Raw genomic sequence first — 15,422 nt, forward strand, 5'->3', positions numbered from 1 at the left:
AAATGCATCTGCATGCACTTTAACTGTTGCACAATGCTAAAGATGAAAGGATATTTGACCATGTGCCAAAAATTCTACTGCTGCAAAATAAACTATGTTAAAAGCTTTCAGCAAGCTTCCTTAATGCAGGATGTATTTTTTGGTACTTTCCCATCCTTCTTTTCTATTAAATCTTTCTAAACACATTAGAAGGGACTTGTAAGAAGCTCAGAACAGTATGAAGTCACTTAAATACTACATGGAGGATGAAAGCTCATTCAGCAACGAGATACTCTTTGTTGGATTTCTCAGCAATTAGCTTTGGCACAGAACATTACACTTTATTGTATGAAGGCAAGCAGAGTTAAACTGGCTACCTCTGCATCTTCTGAGCTGAAAGAGGACAACTTTGCTTTTAGTTCTCTTTTACAGATATCCAGCTGGATCTTGAAAAAAGTCTTGATTCTCTGGGAGATCATGGTTATTAAAGAGACACTGACTCAGTTTGCACAATTAAACAATACACAGTTTGTTTACTACGGGTTGTTTGGGAGCACATGGGAATGTGATCTGCTCACCCTCTTCTGCTGCACTAAACAACCCAGTGATGCCCGGTCCCTGGGTTGTTCTTCACGATGTGTGAACCCAGAACTCTGGGTTGCTGAGAGACAAACAGCCCAGAGTTAGAAACCATGGGTTGTTTAATTGTATCAACCGGTCACTGGGTTGGATCCAAGCAAACAGGAGCAGGAGGAAAATAACTGCTAGCACTGGTCTGCAAATAGTTGCAACAGAGCTTGTGCAAAAGTTTGCACAGTGCTATAGTACATAGATTCTGTACCTGTTCTCATAATTCTGATTGTGCAAGAGGTCATGAAAGCTCCTTTGTAAGTGGAAGAATATGTTTGGATACGATCATTCAGTGTTCTAGTCTGAGGTATAAAACATCTTTTCCCTGAGGGGAAACTGCCTTTCACGTGCTGAAGTGCATCTTTGTGTCTAACTCGCTGTTTTTGTTCTGAGCAATGTCAGGAGGGTAACCGGTGTCTTTTGATTAAACTCTGAATTTTGTGTTAAGTTAAAAATGTGAAAGAAAACAGATGCATTGTTTCTTTTCCTGTTTGGTTCAGAAAACCTTCCCCACCGTGTACGTTAAAAATGTTGTCAAGTATATATAAGTACATGAGTGTAGAAGAAATAAATGTAAACGGTGAGGTCAGATAGGAATGAAATTCAAAAAATACATTCTGTGACAATTTTGTTAAAGTTTAAATGTATGCAAACTAAGCACAGTGTTGTCACGTTGCTCTTTATAGTCTTCTGGACTGTCTCTCTGGGATGGTACTTGGGGGCATAATGTTGCGGTGGCTCCAGTCCTTCCTGGGATCAAGAAGATGGTGTTGAGGGACTGTTGTTCCACCCCTTGGCCATTCACATTTGGGGTGCCTCAAGGTTCTGTCTCATCCCTCATACTTTTCAACTTCTACGTGAAACTGCTGGGAGACGTCAGTCAGAGGTTTGGGCTGAAGTTTCAATATGCAGATGACACACAGCTCCATCTCTTTTTGCCACCATCTAATCTTAGGGAGGTGGTTGAAACTCTGGATGGGTGTCTGTGAGCAGTACTGGAATGGATGAGGGCTAACAAGCTGAAACTTAATTCAGATAAGAAGGAAGTACTATGGATTGGGAAATCTGAATGAAGGTTTAGATCTGACTATGGATGGGGTCACCCCCCCCCCCCTTGAAGGGCCAGGTATGCAGTCTGGGAGTACTCTTGGACTCAGTGCTGTCTATGGTTGCACAAATGGTATAAGCTGCCAGGAATGCATTTTACCAGTTTAGGCTGGTTCGGCAGCTGTGGCTCTATCTAGAGAAAGCTGACCTAGCCACAGTGACATATGCCTTGATGATGTCCAGTTTAGATTACTGTAATGTGCTCTGTGTGGGGCAGCCCTTGAAGATGATTTTGAAACTGCTACTGCTAGAGGAAATGACAGCTGAAATGCTTGTGGGAGCTAAGCGCTCAGATCATATTACTCCTATTCTATATAATTTATATTGGCTGCTTGTTAGTTTCTGGCCCCAATTCATGGTGCTGGTGTTGGCCTTTAAATCCCTAAATGTTTTTGGACCAGGTTATCTGAAGGACTGCCTACACATGCATGAGTATGCCCAAGCATTAAGATCAAGATAGAGGCCGTGCTCTCTAGCCCACCAACAGGCGCCATTAGGGTACTAGCGAGAGGGTTTCTTGGTGGTGGCCCATACCTTTGGAACTCCCTCCCCAGGGAGATACGTATGGCCTCATCACTGCTGGGTTTTTTGTGTTTTTTTAATCAATCTGTTGGCTTTTAAAACAACAAAAACTCTGCAATAAATACATTTATTCCCATCTGCATTTGGTACTTATAAATCATTAGGTGCTGCTGCTCCTAAGTGTGTGTGTGTCCCTGCGCGCGCGCGCTTAATGTAATTGTATGGGGGGGGTTGCATTACTGTAAACCGTCTTGTGAGGGAAGTCCACTCTGAAAGGTGGGTTAAAAGTCTTTTAAGTAATAAATAAATAATATTGTTATTTTTTTCTTAAGTTACTGCAGATCTTACCATTCCATCATTTAACATAATCATGTTTGTTTTATCAATTGGCAAAGTATTTTAGTACCCCCTGAATATTTTTTCAGGGTAGAAATATAAATATGTTTGTAAGATCTATTGAGTGCCTTTTCAGATCAGAAGGCCAGAGCAGTTTTGTATTGGTATTGCACAGCACAACTAAAGATAGTTTTACAGGTCAAACTCATTGCAATTTCATTTTGCAAAACCCTTCCTTCACAAATCAGTGATCTCTTCCCATATATTTGTTTTAAAAATTGACTATATTGGCTTTTAACATTTCAGCAAAAACAAGTCCGTGCTTGTTTGTTCATTTCTTCTTTCTCTCTTTTGTAACGAATGTATTCAGCTGGGAAGGGAGGTTATGCTTACCTGGGAGATACCAAATCTGCTGTCTTGAAAAATGTATGTTGCACTTTTTTTTGTTAATCTCATATAAAAATTCAGTTAAAATGTTAATTTTTTCAAAATTCTAAGAACAAGAGGCTTATATTTACTAGTTTGGATATCCACTAAGGTGCATTTAGAATTAATAGGTGGTTCTTCATGGTCTCTGTGCATCACACATATGGGCTCTGCGCCTGTGTGGAGCCTTGTTTCGGGAAACTTATAAAGCTGAGGAAATTTTGGTGGGAACCCTTCCCCCACCGTCCAGTGCACATACTCCTAGCGGGTTCCTAACTCCTCCCTCAGTTCTCTTCAACTGACATTTCATGCGCCTCGTGGGGAACTTCTCTCTCTTTGTCTCTGGCAAACTGACCTTAAAATAGATGAAAAACACTGAGGTTTTATTTGATCTTTTTCTGTTCTATCATTTTTCTGTCTTTCTAGTTTAAATGTTGTTGTTGTTCTGTTTCACATCATGCGCGATTGCCCTCATGGGTGTATGGCCCTCTGGGCGCCCTTCAAGAAGTGCACCCATTGTGAGGCGAAGCTTCCGCACAAAGACGGACACAGTCTTTGTCTTTTCTGCTTAGGAGAAGGGCATATTGTAGAAACCTGCCATCACTGCAAGGCCTTCTCTAAACACGAGGAAAAATCGGTCTGATTGACTTAAAGCCACTTTGTGGAAAAGGGCGTTAGAATCCGTCGAGGGGCCTAGCAAAATGGCGGAGGCTGTTGCCCCTACTCAGCCAGAGATATTGCACCTCTTAGCATCAGAGTCCAAATCCCCTCAACGCTGTGCTTCACTGGGCACCCAAGACCCCCCAACACTGGGTCGGTCTTTAGCGTTGACATTGGCAAAATTTAGCATTGACATTGATGGAGCTCTCAAAGTGGGAAGAGAGGCATCCTCATCATAAGCCATCTGCTACTGTATTGATGGCTCCAAAAGGGCCTTTACTGCCTTCGGCAGAATCGGTACAGCCCTTTCCACAGGTTGGTCTGCCTCCTTCTGTGCATAGGTCTCCTCTGATTTGACCTCCAGCACCAGAACAACAGGATCTAGTCCAAACCTTGTTTCAACCGGTACCGCCTCCGACAACTACGGTACCTCAACCGGCTTCTAAGTCACCACTGCGTGTCTCAGAGACAGAGGGCTATCAGTCTGACTCATCTTCACAATCATCCCGGCCATTGTCGCTTTCTTCCCTGGATACTCAGGTGGGAACCAACGAATCCATTTCCCCCTTGGAAGATTTGGGTCAATTTGCTGACCAGGTTATTAGAATGGCACAATCCCTGTGACTGGAAACACAGCAAGCAGCACCTTTGATACAGGATCCTGTCTTTGACACCATAAATACAAATGCACATAGGCTGGTGACTGTTCTGTTACTTCCTACTCTTAACGACATCATAAAACAATCATGGAATACCCCTTCCATGGTACCTCCGGTATCAAAGCGGTTGGAGGATATGTACCATGTGCAGGACACTAACGCAGAATATCTATTCAAGCACCCTGCACCTAACTCTATGGTGGTGGATGCTGCACAAGGCAGGTCAAATAAAGCATATTTGTCTCCCACTGATAAAGAGGGGCGAAGGCTTGATTTACTTGGCAGGAGACTTTACTCATCTGTTACTTGGCAAGAGACTTTACTCATCTGTTTTGATAGGTTTGAAAATTGCTAACTATCAAGCAGCTATATCGGGTTACCAATTCCTCCTGTGAGATAAAGTGGGCAAGTTCCTAGATTTTTGCCAGACAATAAAAAGGAACTGGGTTGCCTTTTTAGAATTGAAGCTTTCAAATTATTGAGGCAGCAGATAAATACATCTCGCCATCAAACAGACTTCATATCAAAGGTTCTGGTAAGCTCAGTCGCTCTTAGATGCCATGCTTGGCTTCGATCCTTTGGCCTCCTGCAGGAAATGAGGGCAAGGATAGAAGATCTGCCATTTGACAGACTGGGTCTCTTTAACTCTAAAACAGAAGAATCGCTGGACACAGTCCAAAAGGGTCGGACTACAGTTTGCCGCATGGGGTTCTTACCACAGCAACAGCAACAACACCCTCGGTATCGACGCTGGTACCAATCTTCTGCTCCTCAATACCAACCATACAACACTGGAGTAGGTCAACAGCTTCCACAGCCTAGCAGACAAGGAAGGCCCTTTCAGCTCTCCAAATCCTGAGATTACCATAGAAAACCGGACAACAGAGATAAACAGCATCTTTGACTTTCTGCGGGTTCATCCTCTCAACCTTCAGACTTTGTTTTTCGGAACGTGCTTGGTATGCTGCCATCATGCATGGCGTGACATCATGATGGATGCTTGGGTGTTGACTGTAGTCTGAGAAGGTTATCAGATCGAATTCAACACCATCCCTCCACTTGGTACCATGAAGGTTACCGCTCTGTCTATACCTCTTCTTGCAGAGGTTCAGATGCTTCTGGACAAAGGAGCAATCCAACTCGTACCAACCAACCAACTGATGGACGGGTTTTACTGCCGGTACTTCACGGTACCGAAAAGGGATGGTGGCCTTCGACTGATAATGGACTTGAGGTGGATCAACAGTTACATCTTGCCTCGAAAATTCTGCATGGTTACACTGGCATCTATTCTTCCCCTCCTCTCCCGAGTAGGGATGTCAGAGAATTCCGCCACGGATCTCGATGAGGCCGAATGCCAGTGCATTCGGCCCCCCAAACTCCGTGGCGGAATGGCCTGCCCCCCCCGTGGATCCCCCCCAGGACGAGACTTACCTGGGGTGGATCTTCCGGGCAGTGGCAGCTCCGGCAGTGGCGGCTGCGGTGGCTGGTCTTCCGACCGGCTGCCGCCGCTGCCATTTGCAGTCTTGTAAAAAAAACACACCAAAAACAACGTGATAGGCTACGTAAATCTTTACGTAGCCTATCATGGTTGGGTTAAAAAAAACACACACTATGTGATAGGCTATGTAAAGATTTATGTAGCGTATCATGGCTGGGTTTAAAAAAAACAAACAAACCACGTATGCAAATGGCGGTGGCTACGGCTGCTGCCATTTGCGTTCCTTATTTTTGGCCATCTTAGTCTACGTAAATATTTACGTAGGCTAAAATGGCGAATCAAAAAGGGACGCAAATAGCGCCCGCTACGCTATTTGCGTTCCTCTTTATTTCCGCTGTCATAGTCTACGTAAATATTTACGTAGATTAAGATGGCCAGAAATAAGGAACGCAAATGGTGGCGGCCGTAGCCACCGCCATTTTCGTACGCGGTTTTTGTTTTTGTTTTTTCCCAGAGCCCTCCGTGACTGGAAATCCAGCTGCAGATGGCTCTGGCCTGGCTGGGCCTGGCCGGCTGCTCCGTGGAGCTGCCGCGGAGCACAGCCGGCCGTGGAGGATTCCGGGGGGGAGGAATGGATTGCCTCCCCCCCCGTCGAGGATTCCGGGGGGAGGGACGGAACGCCTCCCCCCCCCATCAACATAATCCACGGAAAGGTAAGTGACTTTCGTACATTCCTACCTCCGAGGAGACTGGTTTGCCTCTATTGACCTCAAAGATGCTTACTTCCATATTGCAATAGAGCGTTCCCATCAGCATTACCTGCGCTTCGCCATCGGTACTGATGCTTACCAATTCAGGGTTCTCCCCTTTGGCCCTGCCACTGCTCCGAGGGTCTTCACCAAGTGCATGGCAGTCGTGTGTGCCCATCTTCTATTGAGAGGTGTAGAAGTCTGATCTTTTCTTTATTGAGAGGTGTAGAAGTCTGATCTGGTTACATCAACGACTGGCTCCTGGTAGCTTCAACAAGGTTGCGACTGGTACAGTCGATAGAGGTGACCTGTGGTCTCCTTAACTCTTTAGGTCTATACATCAATGTGGAGAAATCTCAACTGACCCCTACTCAGAGGATAACATTCATAGGGGCACTGTTGAACTCATAAGTGGGAAGACCCTTCCTGCCACTCACCAGGATGGAGACATTAGTCGCGTTTGCTTCAAACATATTGGACAGCAAGGTTACGTCAGCATACAAGGTTCGACAGTTGTTGGGCTTCATGGCAGCAACAATGGAGTTGTAGGGTATGCACGGTTATGGATGAGGTCTTTACAAGGTTGGTTTATCTGTCATTTCAACAACGCGTTAGATGCTCACCGAGTATGGCTAACGCTTCCAGCACCAGTCAGGGACATGCTTTGATGGTGGTTGGTACTGACCAATTTAAATCAAGGGCAACCTTTTCTCACTCCTCCTCCATCTGTGGTTCTAACAACTGATGCCTCCCTTTCAGGATGGGGAGCACATTGCTGAACTGTGACAGTGCATGGCAAATGGTCTCCCAGTGAAGCCACTTACCACATAAATGTTCTGGAGCTAAGGGCTGTGTTCAAAGCACTGCGTGCTTTCGAGTTGGACTTGATGGGCAGGACATTTCAGATAGCATCAGACAACACAACTGCGGTTGCATATCTGAACAAAGAAGGAGGAACGAGGTCACTGCAACTCATGGCTCTAACGCTCCAGATATTCGATTGGTGCATACCACACCAAATAGCGTTAGTGGCGATTCACGTGGCAGGTGTGGACAATGTTCTGGCCTATCAGCTCAACCAAAAGATGCTATTATCCCATGAGTGGGAAATGGACAGGATGGTTCTGTGCAGCCTCTTCCAGCAGTGGGGAATGCCACAGATTGAATGCAATCTGTTGTTGTTTCTGCACCAGAGCGGGATGGGGCAGGACTTCCATGGGAGATGCCTTTGTTTTTGCTTGGGTTGGGACTCTGTTTTACATTTTTTCTCCCTTCCCACTAATGACTCGGGTCCTGGCAAAAATTGCGAAGGACGGTGCAGCTTGCATCCTGATAGCCCCATGGTGGCCACGTCAGCCTTGGTTTGCTCCTCTGATGCTGATGGCCCAAGGTTGATACTGGCAGCTACCATTGGCTCCGTCTCTCCTCACCAGGGAGTGTTGGATTCGACACCCAGATCTGTCCACTCTTCGCATGACAGCTTGGAGAATCAGGTGATTGACAATCCTGGGGTGCAGAGAATAATTGACACTGTGTGTAAACCATCTATGCAATGTTCCTATTCAAAGAAATGGGCTACTCGACAGCAGTCCTTCCATCCCAGACGATGCTCATTGCATCATGTCCTGCATTTCTTTGTTTCACTGTTTGAGAAAGGACTCAAACTTTCCCAGGGTTAGTGAACAGAAAGATCCAGGAAGATACCATGGTTGATGGTATTAAAAGCCGATGAGAGGTCGAGCATGTCAGGAGCGCTCTAGCGGCCTCTTTCAGTACACTCCAATAGCCAACTCAAGACACAGATGAAAGGATTCTTTTCAAGGCTTTAATCCTTTTACAACTTAATGCTAATCACCAGTGACTAAGCAATGAACAACAGAGTAGCCTATGCTCCGGGTAGGCAGTTGATCCCCGTTTGAAGGAGAATCACTTGAAGACCCTGAACTTATGGGCTAGGGAGAGATCCTCCCTCTTTCCCTTAGGTCCATGGGACGCGGCCGTTGCTTGCGCGCCAAACGGGTGCTACGCCTCCTTTCAGCGCCCTCCATTGCTCGTCGCTCCCTGCGTCAAGTGTCCAGCAAGCCCCCCTCCCTCACTTGCTCACTTCCAGGGTCACTATCTATCTCAGGAATGCCAGCAGGAGGAATCTCTGCCAGCTGCTATGCCTGTGAGGGGTGAGCTGGCTCCTCTCCCACAGATTGCTGATCCTCCTCAGAATCAGAACTGCTCTGGGGTTCTATCGGCTCAGTTTCCACCCTGACAGAGCAGTATTAACAAGTTTGCACTTCCCCTGTCCCTCTCTCGATAAACGTCGTCTGTCAGGGTGACCAAGGCTGATTCAGTTCCATAACCAGATCAAAACCCCAACTGGAATGGGTCTAGATAATCAGCATCCTCCAAGAGTGCCTGCAGTTGCTCTGCCACAACCCTCTCAAATACCTTCCCTAAGAACGGGGTATTTGCGACTGGGTGGTAGTTGTCTAATACCATTGGGTCCAGAGTGGGCTTGTTCAGGAGCAGCCACACTACTGCCTCCTTAAGGACAGCAGGGATGACCCCTTCCCACAGGGGACATTTATCACTCCCTGAACCCACCCAGTCATACCTCCTCAGCTAGCTTTTATTAGCCAAGAGGGGCAGGGATCGAGAGGACACGTGGTTGATCGTATTGCTGCAAGCAACTTGTCTACATCATCAGGCCACAGCAACTGGAACTGATCTCATAAAATCGGGCTTATGCAAGCCAACTCTATGTTAGTACTAGAGGGTGATAACGTAACTACATCAGCCTACTGGAATTGTTTAGAACCCAAAGTCCCCTATGTGTAATCGCACTCCATCACGGCTGCTCTTAGGACTACTGAGTTATATCTAGGGATTCCGTTTGTGGGGTGAAAACTTGACAGATTTTTCCAGTTCAGTCCTGTGGATTTTGTCGTGTCCCCTCCCCCGACATCAACTTGATCTGTAGTGAGTCGAGGCAATATGTGGATTCTGTTTTGTTTTTGTTTTTTAATGGCAGCAATTTGCTACCATTTTGGAGTAATTGTGGGGTACCCCGCACAATTTTTTTGGGGGGGGGATCTTGAAATTTGTGCAAATGGTATCGTAATTAAAAAAAACCTAGTTATTGGCAGTCTTGCAGAAGTGCACACGATCACAAGTCCACCTGTCTGCTGTGTAGCCCCCCTTCTCTTGGGAAGTGCTGAAGTGGAAGATGACATTGATACGTTCTTTGACAAGTATGGAATATGGCTCTGCTGAGCTAAGTGAAGTAGTGTACAGATACGATGAAACTAACAAGAATATTGATAAGAGGGGAATATGCCTCAGTGGGGCTACATAGCACTTGCACAAGATCACTAATTAAAATATATATATATTTTAAATATTACGACATTTGTGCAAATTTGAAGACACCCGCTCCAAATTTGCGCAAATGGAATCTGAAAAATTGTGCAAAATATTTCCAGAATAGGGGGGAAAATCCGCTACAGTCCGCTGTCGTTTACTGGAGTGGAAATGTAGCGGAATCCCATCGGGCTTAAGAGGAAAGGAATTCCTAGCATTGCACATCCTTAGTTATATCTTATTGTGACAACACCCAGCTTAGTTCAAGAGCTTTCTTGATATGATTCAGTTGCAAAGCTTTCTTCTGGGACTTCATAGTATGCATTTTAGATGATAATATACTTTTTAAAAACAGTGCCCCCCCATTAGTACTGTTTAGCTTAGTGTTTACTTGCTTAGATGGTAAACAGTGGCTCTAGTAAGCCTGATCATAGGCATTGTAGTGGCAGGGCTGACATAATTGTCTTATGGCTGCTGGCCAGCTATTCCTTTGTTAAGATGATTGCTAGTTAATAGTCCAGGATAATGGTCAATGTTTCATCAATGAGAGTTAAACAGGAAGTGATTCCCTGATAGCTGGGAGTCTGTTTGGAGTGATATCCAACAGAGCCTGGAGAAGATGAGATATGATAGAAGTTTATAAAACTGTTTTCCTCACCCTCTCATAGTACTAGAACACGGGGTCATCCAATGAAGCTGAGAGGTGGGAGGACAGACAAAGGGAAGTACTTCTTCATACAGAGGCAGCAAGGATCAGAGGCAGAATGCTTCTGAATACCAGTCATGGGGAACAACTGCTAGGCAGGGCTATCGCCCTCATGTCTTGCTCGTGCGCTTCACATAGGCATCTAGTTGCTGGATGTTGGACTAAATAGATTTTTGTTCTGATCCAGCAGGATTCTTTTTTTGTTGACTTAGGAAATTTGTCAGATTGACCATTTCAGCCATAATGGATTCTTACATATAACTCAAGAAGGTACAGGAAAACCTAGGAATGAAAACAACTCTGCGCAAACATATTATAGGAGTAATAGTGAGACTATTCAGGGCTCTAACAAGAGAATACATTACTGTTGTTTCCACAGACTGCTCCTTCTCATCCAACTTACTTTGCAATAACCATAAGTTCATAGTGGCAAAAGATGTAACTATCAGTTTCAGTTGCCACACCCATACACCCATCAAAACTAAAAGCCTTTCACTTTCCCCCTCACAAGGAAAATTCATTAGGCACCCATGGACCAGTCCAACACATTTTATGTATGGAGAGAAGGCAAATATATCTAGTTTGTTGTTTATTCGGTCAGTCGCTTCTGACTCTTCGTGACTTCGTGGACCAGCCCATGCCAGAGCTTCCTGTCAGCCGTTGCCACCCCCAGCTCCCCCAAGGTCGAGTCAGTCACCTCCAGAATATCATCCATCCATCTTGCCTTTGGTCGGCCCCTCTTCCTTTTGCCTTCCACTTTCCCTAGCATCAGCATCTTCTCCAGGGTACCCTGTCTTCTCATGATGTGGCCAAAGTACTTCAGTTTTGCCTTTAATATCATTCCCTCAAGTGAGCAGTCTGGCTTTATTTCCTGGAGTATGGACTGGTTTGATCTTCTTGCAGTCCAAGGTACTCTCAGAATTATCCTCCAGCATCACAGTTCAAAAGCATCTATCTTCCTTTGCTCATCCTTCCTTATGGTCCAGCTCTCACAGCCATAGGTTGCTACGGGGAATACCATTGCTTTAACTATGCGGACCTTTGTTGTCAGTGTGATGTCTCTGCTCTTAACTATTTTATCAAGATTTGTCATTGCTGTCCTCCCATGAAGTAAATGTCTTCTGATTTCCTGGCTGCAGTCAGTGTCTGCAGTATCTTTGCGCCTAGAAAGACAAAGTCTGTCACTGCCTCCACGTTTTCTCCCTCTATTTGCCAGTTATCAATCAAGTTGGTTGCCATAATCTTGGTTTTTTTGAGGTTCATCTGTAACCTAGCTTTTGCACTTTCTTCTTTCACCTTCGTCATGAGGTTCCTCAGCTCCTCCTCACTTTCAGCCATCAAAGTGGTATCATCTGCATATCTGAGATTGTTAATGTTTCTTCCAGCGATTTTAACTCCAGCCTTGGCTTCATCAAGCCCAGCACGTTGCATGATGTGTTCTGTGTACAGGTTGAACAGGTAGGGTGAGAGTATACAACCCTGCCGTATTCCTTTCCCAATCTTAAACCAGTCCGTTGTTCCGTGGTCTGTTCTTGCCACTGCTACTTGGTCATTATACAGATTCCTCAGGAGGCAGACAAGATGACTTGGTATCCCCATACAACCAAGAACGTGCCACAATTTGTTATGATCCACACAGTCAAAGGCTTTAGAGTAGTCAATAAAACAGAAATAGATGTTTTTCTGAAACTCCCTGGCTTTCTCCATTATCCAGCGGATACTGGCAATTTGGTCTCTAGTTCCTCTGCCTTTTCTGAACCCAGCTTGTACATCTGGCAATTCTCGTTCCATGAATTGCTGGAGTCTACCTTGCAAGATCTTGAGCGTTACCTTACTGGCATGTGTAGTATAGTTCAAATAGGTTGGGAATAACTGCACTGCATGAGGGACTGCATCCTAAAAATCCCTTCCACTCCAGTTCCTCTCACCTGGCAATATTCTGACAAGGACGACTCAAAATGACCAGGTAATCATAATTTTCAAACATTTTATTTTAGCTGTAACCAAGGTTAACAGCCATCCCTAGTCACAAAACTGTATAATCTATAATTAAAAATGCAGCAATTTCACTTAGCTCTCCCATATATAAATCTTTTAATTACTTTACCAGATGGATCCTAATGTTAATATAGCCGTTTTTGTGTAAATTACTGGAACATTCTGAAACCCACTCAATCTTGTCCCCTCAAGACATGCAAATATTACATAGATATAGATCATGGCTCTAAGCTGTCTCTAATTTGAGGAAAGATGCTTAACAGCTAATTGAAGTACTGGAGCTGGTGAAGTTGTGGGCCAGCCCCCCCCTCCCGCCAACACACAACTATAGATCTATTCAGTTATTAACCAAACTGAAGATAGAGAAAAACAAAGAAACTTTTTGTTTAAGACAGTTTTGTGCAGTAGGTGACCCAACCTTCAACAGTTTTGTAAATAACCAAGGGAATGCAAACTATCATGGCACAAAACATCATATGCCCTAGTTCTATTGTGGCATGCTCTCCACTTCCCCAAGGAACAAGAACTTTCAGGGGCAACAGTGTAGGTTTTAGGAGCGTGTGGTTTTTTTGTTTTTAATGAAAGAACAGTTGTAACATTTCCTTTAAATAGAATATCTAGCCTATTAGAAGGAAGCAGACTCGTAAAAACAGAGCAGACACCCAAGCAAATTGAGCAGCCCCCTCCCTCACTACCAGCTGTATCTCAGCTTCCAGCTAATGCCACAGAGAATCTCTTCGCTCCCCAGCCAGTCTATTCAAAATTGCATACTACTGTTTTTTACTGTCTGTTTGCTGCTTAACGGGTTTCACTTTAACATAAGAAGAACCCTGCAGATGTACATGACACATATTGTAAACATGTGATGCATGCTTTGGTGAAACTGATGCCTAAAGAAACAAATAGTACTGTGCACTAGAAAAGACTAGGGAATGAAAATGTAAAGCCCTGTATCACCCAGCTAATTTTTTTTAAAAAACAACTCCAACATGCATATTTGGTGATATAGCATTGTAAATTAGCACACAGAAGTTACTAGCCTGCAAAACAAGTTACTAGCCTTCCAGGGGCTGCCACAGCCCTATGCATTACATGGAGGAGGGGCGTCCTGCATCTAACAACTGGTTTGGTTTCTATGCTGTGTGCAGAGTAGTGATGAAGAAATCTGTCAATTTCAGTTTTGTTTAGTTTCTCAGTTTTCCAATCTCAAATTCATTTCATCCCATTTCTGCATCAGTTTGCAATTTTTTAAAGCTCACAAAAATCCATGCACATTTTTATTCATACCTCCTAATATATCCAGTTTTTTTCTAATATATGAATTTTTGCAAGCTGTTTTCCCTAATATAATGCAGATTTTGTATGTTATTTTTACTAATACATACATTTTTTATAATTTTCCCTAATGTATACATTTTTATATGCATATTTTGATTGGAGAACTATATCGCAACATTCTGAAAAATGCAAATATGGAAGTGTAACTCTCTCAGTTTTCACAATAGTTTGGGAAGTGTGAATTAAAATGCGAACCAAAGGTATTTCTCCCTCATCCCTTGTACAGGGGAGGGGCAAAGCATTCTGGCCCTTCCTTGCCAACTTGCTCATTTGCCTGCATGGAATTGCTAACAGGCTAGTGTTTAAATACTGAGTTTTGTAATCTTTCTACCAGAGGGTTGGATCCATAGGTTCCATTCCTCCAATGGAAGGAGGTTCCTCTGACATCCCAAAAATTGAAGCTTTGGATCCAATTTAGTAAATTTAAATTTGCGGATTGAATTATAGGTGGATTTGACATAAGACCTGGCTTTATATATCAAGTGATTGTTCTGCCAAATAACTGCTTCTCCCAGGTTGCCACCCAGAAAAGTATCTTAATAGCCATGCCAGCTTTTGTGGGAACAGGGAGCCCTTTAGAAACCCAGGTCCCAAGTCCAAAAAGTAGTGCACTATTTTTAAATAAAGTAATGAATAATTTAATCCCAAACATTCCTAACTATGTTTACTGCCCCATTCAGTTGAGTAGGATGTATTCCCTAGTTAAATGTGCTGAGGAATTAAGCCAAAGTCCCTGCCTTGGACTGTAGTCCACAAAAACCTATGCCTATATAAGTTTGTTAGTCTTTAAAGTGCCACAAGACTCTGTTGTTTTTCTGAGCAAGTTGATTTCAAAATTTTTCTGTTCAAAACCAGAAGACATCAGTAGCAAAATATTTTTATAATTAGAGAAAGGAAACTATATTGTACTCCAGCATTTATTTTTCTTTTGCCAGGTTTGTTCAGGAAATACTTGAAGCAACCCTTTTCACGAGTTGTTAAATGTTTTTCTTTGATTGACTGAACTTCAGCACAATAAGCAAAATATGTTTAGAAGTATAAATGGTATTTAAATAACCCTTTGCAGCAGTTGTTTGTGGGGTGTGTGTGTGTGTGTGTGTGTGTGTAAAGAGCTCTTTCTAAGTTTACATGGTAGTGTAGCGTAATTGCTAAGGTACTGAACTACAAATCAGGAAATCCTTGGTTAAAAACTCACCTCTGCCAGGAACCCTCTGCAAAGCCACTCTCTCTGCCTCGGTCCTTCATCTACAATATAGGGGATAATAATACTTATAGGGTTGTTGTAAGGATTACAACTTGATAACCAAGGGTGTTGTGGAGAAGGGCACCTGGGCATGGGCCCTGGAACTTTTTTGAGCTGTGCCCCGGATCTTTTGAGCTGTCCTGATTGCCATTTTGTTTTACATTTTCCCATTGACTTGTACTGGAAAACAAAAATGGCCATAACATTTTTAGTTTGTATGATAAATACATGAAATCTGGAGGCTTGGTAGACCCCATGGACCTGATTGAATATGTCA

At 43.8% G+C, this 15,422-nt stretch overlaps 1 protein-coding gene across 7 annotated transcripts in view; it reads left to right on the forward strand.

The window, feature by feature from the left end:
* KDM4C (lysine demethylase 4C) overlaps positions 1 to 15,422 on the forward strand; it is a 336,197-nt gene that overhangs the window by 193,062 nt on the left and 127,713 nt on the right. The window lies entirely within an intron of this gene.

This window comes from Heloderma suspectum, chromosome 2 (assembly GCF_057233095.1).
Source record: "Heloderma suspectum isolate Gila_16-S chromosome 2, 16-S_ref, whole genome shotgun sequence".
In the NCBI taxonomy this organism is placed as follows: Eukaryota; Metazoa; Chordata; class Lepidosauria; order Squamata; family Helodermatidae; genus Heloderma; species Heloderma suspectum.